The sequence below is a fragment of the Hippopotamus amphibius genome, chromosome 10 (assembly GCF_030028045.1).
Source record: "Hippopotamus amphibius kiboko isolate mHipAmp2 chromosome 10, mHipAmp2.hap2, whole genome shotgun sequence".
Classification (NCBI taxonomy): Eukaryota; Metazoa; Chordata; class Mammalia; order Artiodactyla; family Hippopotamidae; genus Hippopotamus; species Hippopotamus amphibius.
In genome coordinates this window covers 115,402,831-115,411,674 of record NC_080195.1, presented here as the reverse complement: position 1 = coordinate 115,411,674, position 8,844 = coordinate 115,402,831, and the positions used below count along the sequence as shown (strand labels likewise).

The 8,844-nt window shown below is 50.2% G+C and overlaps 1 long non-coding RNA gene across 3 annotated transcripts; it reads left to right on the top strand.

Annotated features, from left to right (window-relative positions):
• The first annotated feature begins 51 nt into the window (after positions 1-51).
• On the top strand, positions 52-5,562 carry LOC130830467 (uncharacterized). 3 transcript variants are annotated; one of them, XR_009047792.1, is made up of 4 exons: positions 53-177; positions 1,082-1,701; positions 2,076-2,161; positions 2,776-5,562. It is a non-coding gene; the product is annotated as an uncharacterized LOC130830467 (long non-coding RNA). The 3 variants fall into 3 exon arrangements; XR_009047794.1 differs by lacking the exon at positions 1,082-1,701 and having other exon boundaries at positions 52-177; positions 2,076-2,317; positions 2,776-5,549; XR_009047793.1 differs by lacking the exon at positions 1,082-1,701 and having other exon boundaries at positions 52-177; positions 2,776-5,408.
• Positions 5,563-8,844: the final 3,282 nt, after the last annotated feature.

Below are 8,844 nucleotides of genomic sequence, written 5' to 3'. Positions count from 1 at the left end.
TGCACGGCGTGACCTCACGCGCCCGCGCCGGCGTGTCCGGACTCGGCGTAACGTCACACGCCCGCGCCGGTGTTACCCGGCCGCACGCCACCGCCGGCTAGCGGCCGGGCTGCGCGGTGACGCGTCCGCCTGACGGTCTCGGCGGGCTTTGACGCCGGACGCCGGCTTGAAAGGAAGGTATTAAGCGTTCGCCGGCCCTTTTCGGAGGCGGGGCGGTGGGGGGCGCGAGGACGCGGCCGCGACCCCGAGCTGCGACCGTCCGCGTGGCTTCAGTGGGTGTCCGGAGCGAAGGCGGGGGCGAGCACGTGTGGAGGGGAGGAGGCGACGTACGCATCTTGATTGGGTTCCCGTTTTTTAAAGTACGCTCGCAAGTCATCGGGGGGACAAGCTGGAAGGCTCGCGTAGAAGCTAGACGTTAGGTCATGTTGCAGAGTAGCTGTTTTCCTGGGTGTGACGGGGTGTGCCTGTAGAATGGGCCTCCGCAGACCTTTCCTGGAAAGGGCCGTGTGTCAGGGGGACCCGAGACCCCCAGGTTCATTGACCCGCCAGGAGGACTCACGGCTGTGACTTACGATAGCAGAATGCGGGAAAGCACAGGGAGCAGGCTTGGAGGGCGAGGGCTCACCTCGCTCCCTCAGCACAGAGCTGAGACAGCACGTGAAAGGTCGGAGGGAGCTTGCGGGAGACCGGAGCCCGCGGGCGCGATCACGAGCCGGGCCCAGCAGCCTCCGCCGAGCACACACCGCAGTCCCGACCCCCGGGTGCAGGGCACGTGCCCCGCGCGTACAGTGCTCTTGGACGGAAGATTTAGGCCCAGTGAGGCACTCTCACCCAGGGAGGGTGATGGGGACCCGCCGCAAATCCCCACCCCCGGATGCCAGCCGAGGGCCAAACCCGTGAGCACTTTCTAAGGACAGCAGTCAGGCGTTGTGTTCGCGCTTTTCTGCACAGGTGAGATAGTAAATATTTTCCGCCTTATGTGGGCCAAAACAACTGCTCCTTCAGTGCGAAAGCAGCGACAGGCAACATGTAAATGAATGGGTGTGGCTATGTTCTCATAAAACTTTATTTACCAAAACAGGTGATGGGCCAGATGAGGCCCAATGATCACAGTGTGCCAACAAGTGATGGAGAGGAAAGGCTCTCCTTTTAGGAAATAACTGCAAAGTATTTCGTGCGGGTGACGTGTCATGCTAATAAATGAATACATAATCACACATAGTATGCAAGCAAAGACGGCAAGACGTTAACGACGGCGGACTCCAGTGGCAGGAATGCAGGTGTTCATTCGCCCAACTCTTCCTGTTGAAAAAGCTGTCTAAGCCCTTTCAGCAGCAGAGGCGCTGCGGAGCAGGACGAGCCCCCGCCGCACCAGCCGGTCCTCGCGGAGGTGCGGGGCGGCGAAACGACACATCCCCGCGCTGCAGAGAGGACGGGGCTCCGCGCAGCGAAAAAGCCTAAGGAAGACGACAAAGCCTAAAGAAAAGAGCGATTTCAGCAGACATTCAGTGAATGTCTGCCAGGAAATTTCACCAAAAGAATGCAAGGAAATGCACCAACATATAGTGTTTTTTCAAAATTTTTTATTTATTGATTGATTGGCTGTGTTGGGTCTTCGTTGCTGCAGGTCGGCTTTCTTTAGTTGCAGTGAGCGAGATCCCCATTGCCATGGCTTCTCTTGTTGCGGAGCACGGGCTCCAGGTGCGTGGGCTTCAGTAGTTGCAGAGCACAGGCTCAGTAGTTGTGGCTTACAGGCTCTAGAGCACAGGCTCAGTAGTTGTGGCACAGGGGCTTAGTTCCTCTGCAGCATGTGGGATCTTGCCAGGGCAGGGATCGAACCCGTGTCCCCTGCATTGGCAGGCGGATTCTTAACCACTGCGCCACCAGGGAAGCCCTGAACACATACTTTAAACATATACTTGACAGCACATACAGCTATTGGATGCTGACAGCTAATGAAAGATTTGTTGCATATTCAGTGTAACTAAAAAATACGTGTCTTTGTTCAGATGAAATAAAATTTGTATTTTAAGGCAGGATGAGAAAATGAAGCATGAAATTCTCTGTCCGTTCAGGCCTCCTCCCTCCCACTTTGATGGAAAAGTGCATCTGCATCACATGTGAGCCAGACCTCCTCAGAGGTGGGAGTGCCTGCTGGACGGTAAAGAGCAAGTTTCTTCCTTTCTTCTGAAGCTGGCAGAGTAACCACTTAGAAGAATAGTGGTCTTTCCCAACTTCGTAGGGGGTCATGGTGACCTGCTGCTGGCTTTGTCCATGCTACCTGGACTCTGCATCCTTGGTGAACTTTATCTAAAATGTCAGTATGTCGTTTTGATGTACGACCCTTTGTCTCAAAAATGTATATGACCCTGCCTTCGACTTCTGACAGGCTAACACTCCTAAGAATTGTTCGAAAGACTTTCTCCTGGGTTATAATCCTCAATTGGCCTCAAATAAAATTCTTTTTTTTTTATAATTGTCCATTGTATATTGGAACACAGGGATGCTCATTTGTTTTTTTGTGGTTTTTTTAAATTTATTTTTTAAAGCTCTTTATTGGAATACAATTGCTTTACACTGTTGTGCCAGTTTTTGAGGTACACCAAAGTGCATCAGCTGTGTTTATACATATATCCCCATATCCCCTCCTAAATTTATTTTTTATTGACGTATAGTTAAATTACAACATTGTGTTAATTACTGCTGTCTTTCTTCTTAACTTGTCAATTGAATTTTCGTCGACAATTCTAAATGTAAAATTATATCCCTCTTTAGGTAACTTTTCAAAGTCTGCTGTGCGTCGCAGGCAAGAACCATCCATGGATACTAAAATCAGTGGCAAAGGATGGTGACAAATGTGATATCTGCGTAGCCTCAAAAGTCCGTATCCGTTACAGTGGGGAAAACAGTAACTTTACAAAGGAGGAAGCTGGCAGACACACCTTCACTCAGGATGGAGATCTGCAGCACCAGCGCAAGGTGTGTGCACATCATGTGCCCTCGATATGCTGCACTGAAAGGACAGCCTCACTTTGGTCGTGTTCCTGCCCCAAACACACCACCTGCACCTACTCAGGAGAAACAGCAGACGCACCCAGACTAGGGTCTTCCTCAACATAAGCAATCCACGCTCTTTCCATGTGTCAAGGTCATGAAAGACAAAGACTGGGAAGCTGTCCCAGGTTGAAGGCGGCTCGGGAGACTTGATCGGGAGGGACCAGGCAGAGGACTGTGGTGGGGCAGCAGTGAAACGTGTGTGGATTCTGGACACGCGCTCATCACAGTGCGTCTCAAGGCTCATTTCCTGCTTTTCATAAGTACACTACGTTTAGGCCTGTGTAAGAGGTTAATTAACATTTAGGGAAACTGGATGAAGAGTTTACGAAACCTTCATCTAAAACTATTTCAGTATAAAAAGTTTTTAAAAATAGAAAAGCAAAAACAAAGTCTGAGAGGACTTGGGGAAAGGATATATTTTCCCAGTTCTACACACATTACACACCCTCCACCCCATTCCACCCCGAGGGCAGGGTTCTTCTCTGTCCTGCTTGTCTGCACCCAGGACGGTGCCTAAGAGGTGACAGTATGCAGAACAGCTGTGAATAACTCACAAATTAGCAACGGAAGTGTGTCCGCGTCTTCCACAAATGACAAACACCAGCACCTCTCATTCCCTGCAGCACCGTGGGGCTGCACGTGTCATCCTCAGGGTGTCCTGCTTGTGTTTGTTTTCTGGGATGTAGAAAAACCCCTGTTCCTGGATCCTCTGCGTTTTCCTAGGTCGTGGTCTCTCAACTCCAGGCTCGACTTGGTGAAGACAGGTAGGCCCGGGGGGGCGGGGGGGTGTGTGTGTGTGTGTGTGTGTGTGTGTGAGAGAGAGAGAGAGAGAGAGACATCCTTGCGGCATGATTTTGCACCCGTGCTAGGAAGCGTGTACATGGTGTACCAGGGAGGTGACTCAGTTTCCTGGAGCTGCTAGAACAAAGTGCCCAAAACTGGGTGGCTTAGAACAGTAGAAAGCTATTGTCTCCCAGTTCCAGAGGTTAGAATTCTGAAATCAATGTGTCCAAAGGGCCAGACTTCCTCTGAAGGCTCCGGGGAGGGTCCTTCCTGCCTGTTCCTGCTTCTGGGGCTCCTGGTGTCCCTGGGCTTGTGGCAGCATCACAGCAGCTCCGCCTCTGTCATTGGCCCACCCTAATCCACTGTTAACCTCATCGTAACTAAGTATATCTGCAAAGATCTTATTTCCAAATGAAGGTCACACTCTGAGGTTCTGGGTGGATGTGGAGGACACTGTTGAACACACTACAGAAGATGTAAAGAAGATAAAATAAATAATAGTCACTACCATCCATCTAACGAGGGCCTGCTGTACATCTGAAAAGAATCCTGGAAGGGTGGGGTGGTTTTTTCCCTTTTGTAGGTGAGCAAAGAGGCTTACAGGTTACGTTCTTGCCCAGAATCTGAAAAAGACAAGGCGAAAGTAACACCCAGGCCAGCCCGTGTGTCCAGCACAGCTGTGAGCGCCCTGTATCTGAGCCAGGACCGCTTCACGGGTGGCAGGGGGTCCACGTGTGCAGTCAACAGCACAGTCCCAATCCTGGTGTAGCTCTGGTGCTGCCTTCTTGAAATTCTCAGTACTTTTTGAACAAGGGCCCGAAGATTCATCCTGCACATGCGTTAGACAGCCCGTCCTCTCCAGCTGTTGTTGTGGCCAAGCCTCTCCCCCTGCCAGACCCCCACCCCATCCTCTGTGCGCCCTGCTGCTCAGAGCTGCTCTCCAGACAGATGGACGGACAGGTGGACGCAAACCCATTCACCGCATGTTGTGTGCTTCTCCCCCCATATTTATCCCTCAATTGTTAGTATAGAAAATTAGGGGAATAAAAAAAAAGTTAAGGGAGGGAACCAATCATAGTCTCATAGCCTAAAGGAAAATTTTCTGACAGATCTGTTTATTTTCTGTGCATAGGATTTTCATTAAGTGTATGTTAATTTAATAGAATATGTTAATTATATTAATCACGCTATATTGAAACTGCTTTTCAATAACATATCTAGCATTTTCCCATGATATCAACTTCTCAAGAATATGGAATATTCCAAAATAAAACTTTTTCTCTAAAAACAAAGAGTCCTTTAAATAAAACTTTGGGAAAATACAGAAAAGCATAGGAAATTGTTAAATACCCATCCCCACCTCCAGTGATGGCTGCTGTTGACATGGGTGAGTATCTGTCAGTCCCGCAGGTGCCTGGACCCCACCGAGCCCCAGGGACTCAGAACCTCCAGGGAAAAGGGCCGGGAACTCGGCGTTTCAACAAGCACCCAGTGCGGCCAACATTGGGTCCTGGGAGACAACGGTTCTATAAACACTTCTTCCCGACTACACAGGGCTCTTTGCTGTGGACAGAGGCTGGCATGGAGATGGCTTCTGAATTCTAGGGTGGATGTTTTTATAGATAAATCTCCTGTCCACCCATTAATTTTCCCTCAAATAAATTCCTGGCATCAACTGCTGTAATTGCGAAGTTTCATTTAGAAGTAAGTGTAACTGAGCAGGACCCTGTGGGGCCTTCCCGGGACAGACCGTCCCCCCACTGTCCTCCACCTGCCTCTTGTCTGTAGAACAACTTCAGCCAAAGAATAAATTTAATCAGAGAGAACATCCAGAAGCAAAGGAACACAGTCAAATGACAAAATAATGAGAGTTTAGCCATTAAAGACAGGGACCCTTGGGGACGTCCCTGGTGGTCCAGTGGTTAACACTCCGCACTCCCAGTGCAGGGGGCCCAGGTTCAATCCCTAGTCAGGGAACTAGAGCCCTCATGCCACAACTAAGACCTGGCGCAGCCAAAAAAAGAAAGACAAGGACCTTTAATTCCTCCTCAACGTCTATAGATAATATTCTGAGCCACGTCCTCTGAGCTATTTTGCAGATACTGAAATCCCCTCCAGATGGAAGATGTTAACTACGTGATGATCAGACTGAAGCCGTGACATGAGCTGCTGCATCTCCCACAGTTCCAAGAACTGGCCTGAAGCAGATGGGAACAAACCAGTTCTGGAACCGAAGATTAACTGTGCTTAAAACAAACAAGAGGGAGCAGATCACACCACCGCATGACTAACTTCAAGATGACTATCAGAGCTGACTGTGCGCATCTGCACGTTGCTCCCCGCCCGCAGCCTGTGCACCCCGACACTCCCCTTTAAAAGCTCTTGTCCCTGATCTAGCAGGGGGAGTTGGTTCTTGGGACATGAGCCCACCTTCCCCAGGACTGCAGGCTCCCTCCGTAGAGCTACCTTTCCTTTACCCACCACGTGTCTCTTAGTGTTGGATTCCTGAGTGACAAGCAGCTGAACCTGAGTTCCGTAACATAAGGAGTCAGATATTTATTTAACATGACAAGCACGGAGGCGGGAAACGGTCCCAGTGCTGCCTGTCTGCCGGCTGAGGAGCCGGAGAAGCATGTCCCGGTCGTTAGGAGACAGAACAGCTGGGGTGGCCCAGGACAGGTCAACAGCTGTGCCCAGAGGGTCACCTGCCCCCACGCGGGTCCAGGCCTTTCCCTTCTGATTCTTCCGATGCTTCGAAGCTTAGAGAATCCTTTGCCTACGTTAGTTTATAGCAACAGCCCTTCAAGATGTACATCTGTCAGTTTATTCTCTCATAGCTGTGGAGGCCAGAATCCAAAACCTAGAACGGTCAGGAGGGTTGGTTACGGCTGGAAGTTCTAAGGGACAGTCTGTTCCATGCCTCTCTCCTAGCTTCTGGGAGTTACTGGCAACCCCTGATGTTCCTTGGCTCGTAGATGCTTAAGTCCAGTCTCTGCCTCTGTGTTCTGTGGCATTCTCCCTCACATGTCTATCTCTGTGTCCAAGTTTTCCTCTTCTTGAAATCTTGCCATTTGAGACAACATGGATGGACCTTGAGGGCATTATGCTAAGTGAGACAAGTCAAACAGAGAAAGACAAATACTGTACGATATCACTTATATGTGAAATCCAAAAAGGCGGAACTTGTGGAGACAGTAGAGTGGTGGTTACCAGGAGCTGGGGGTATGGGAAATGGGGAGATAGTGGTCAAAAGATACAAACTCTCAGTTATACGGTCAATAAGTTCTGAAGACCTAACGCACAGCACGGTGATTATAGTTAAGAGTTCTGTATTGTATGCTTGAAAGTTGCCAAGACAGTAGATCTTAAATGCTCTCACTATAGGTGGCACAGTGGTTAAGAATCCACCTGCCAACACAGGGGACATGGGTTTGATCCCTGCTCCAGGAAGATCCCACATGCTGCCGAGCAGTTAAGCCTGTGTGCCACAACTATTGAGCCCATGTGCTGCAACGATTGAAGCCCACGCGCCTAGAGCCTGTGCTCTGCAACAAGAGAAGCCACCACAATGAGAAGCCCTCACACCACTACGAAGAGTAGCCCCCGCTCGCAGCAACTACAGACAGCCCGTGTGCAGCAACGAAGACCCAACACAGCCAATAAATAAATAAATTTATTTTTAAAAAAATGTTCTCACTATAAAAACATAATTATGTGGGGACTTCCTAGGTGGTGCAGTGGGTGAGAGTCTGCCTGCCAATGCAGGGGACACAGGTTCCATCCCTGCTCCAGGAAGATCCCACATGCCACAGAGCAACTAAGCCTGTGCACCACAACTATTGAGCCTGCACTCTAGGGCCCGTGAGCCACAACTGTTGAGCCCATGTGCCACAACTACTAAAGCCCATGCACCTAGAGCCCGTGCTCTGCAACAAGAGAAGCCACCGCAGTGAGAAGCCTGCCCACCACAATGAAGAGTAGCCCCCACTCGACACAACTAGAGAAAGCCCGTGCGCAGCACCGAAGACCCAACACAGCCAATAAATTAATTAATTAATTTTTTAAAAAAGGTAATTATGTAAAGTGATGAAGGTGTTAGCTAACTTTATGATGGAAATCACTTGGAAATATATGCATATCAAAGATGTACATCTGTCCTCTCCCTTGAGTCGTCCCAGTTTCTGCACCTCCCTCCAGCTTTCAGAGGGGCTCAGGGCTGCCTCTGCTGGAGGGGGCCTGGCTCAGAGGTAAAGCTACCGTCTGTGTTGCTTCCAGCTCTTCGCCCAGGCAGCCAGGCCTGTTCTGGGTTCTGATGCAGGAGGCCAGGTGGCCATGTGCCCACGTGGGGCACCTAGTTTCAGGTTTACCTACACTGGTATTTCCCTTGTTATTGAAGATGACCAGCTAAATGTAATAAACGCTTAGTTGTTTAAATGTTTCATCTTTCTTTTTCTTTTTCTTCTCCCCCCTCCCCCCCCCTCCCCTCCCCACCCTGTCAAAGGATTTCTTGGGCTTAAATTTAATTAGCAACACATTCTGGGGATGATATTTTTGCATGATGAAACACAAGCCACTGATAGCACACGGCACAGGTGCATGAGTCCCCCGCCCAAGCGCACCAGCGGGACACACACGAGCCAGGCTGTGGGGGGCAGGGTACGCTCCTCTGCATGTGGGCTGTTTTGAGCCGAAGGCAATCAGGGCCCAGAAGAGTCAGGAAAAACCAATGCCTCTTCCTTTACTACCTGAAAGAATGGAGAAAGGGGCCTATTACCAGCGAGAAGTTTTTTATCTGAAAGACTTCGCTGCACAGCAGGGCAAACATTAACTACCAAGCTCTGCTCTCCGCATCTTGCCGTGAATGCCCCCGCCCCCGGGAGCCCCAGGCCCCCATCCCATTCCTTGAGGCACAGAAGCCTCAACTGCCAGGCCCACCCTCGGTCTCGTATCTTTGGGGCCCGTCTATAAGAAACGAAATGTGTTTTTCTCCTGTCGATGTCTTAT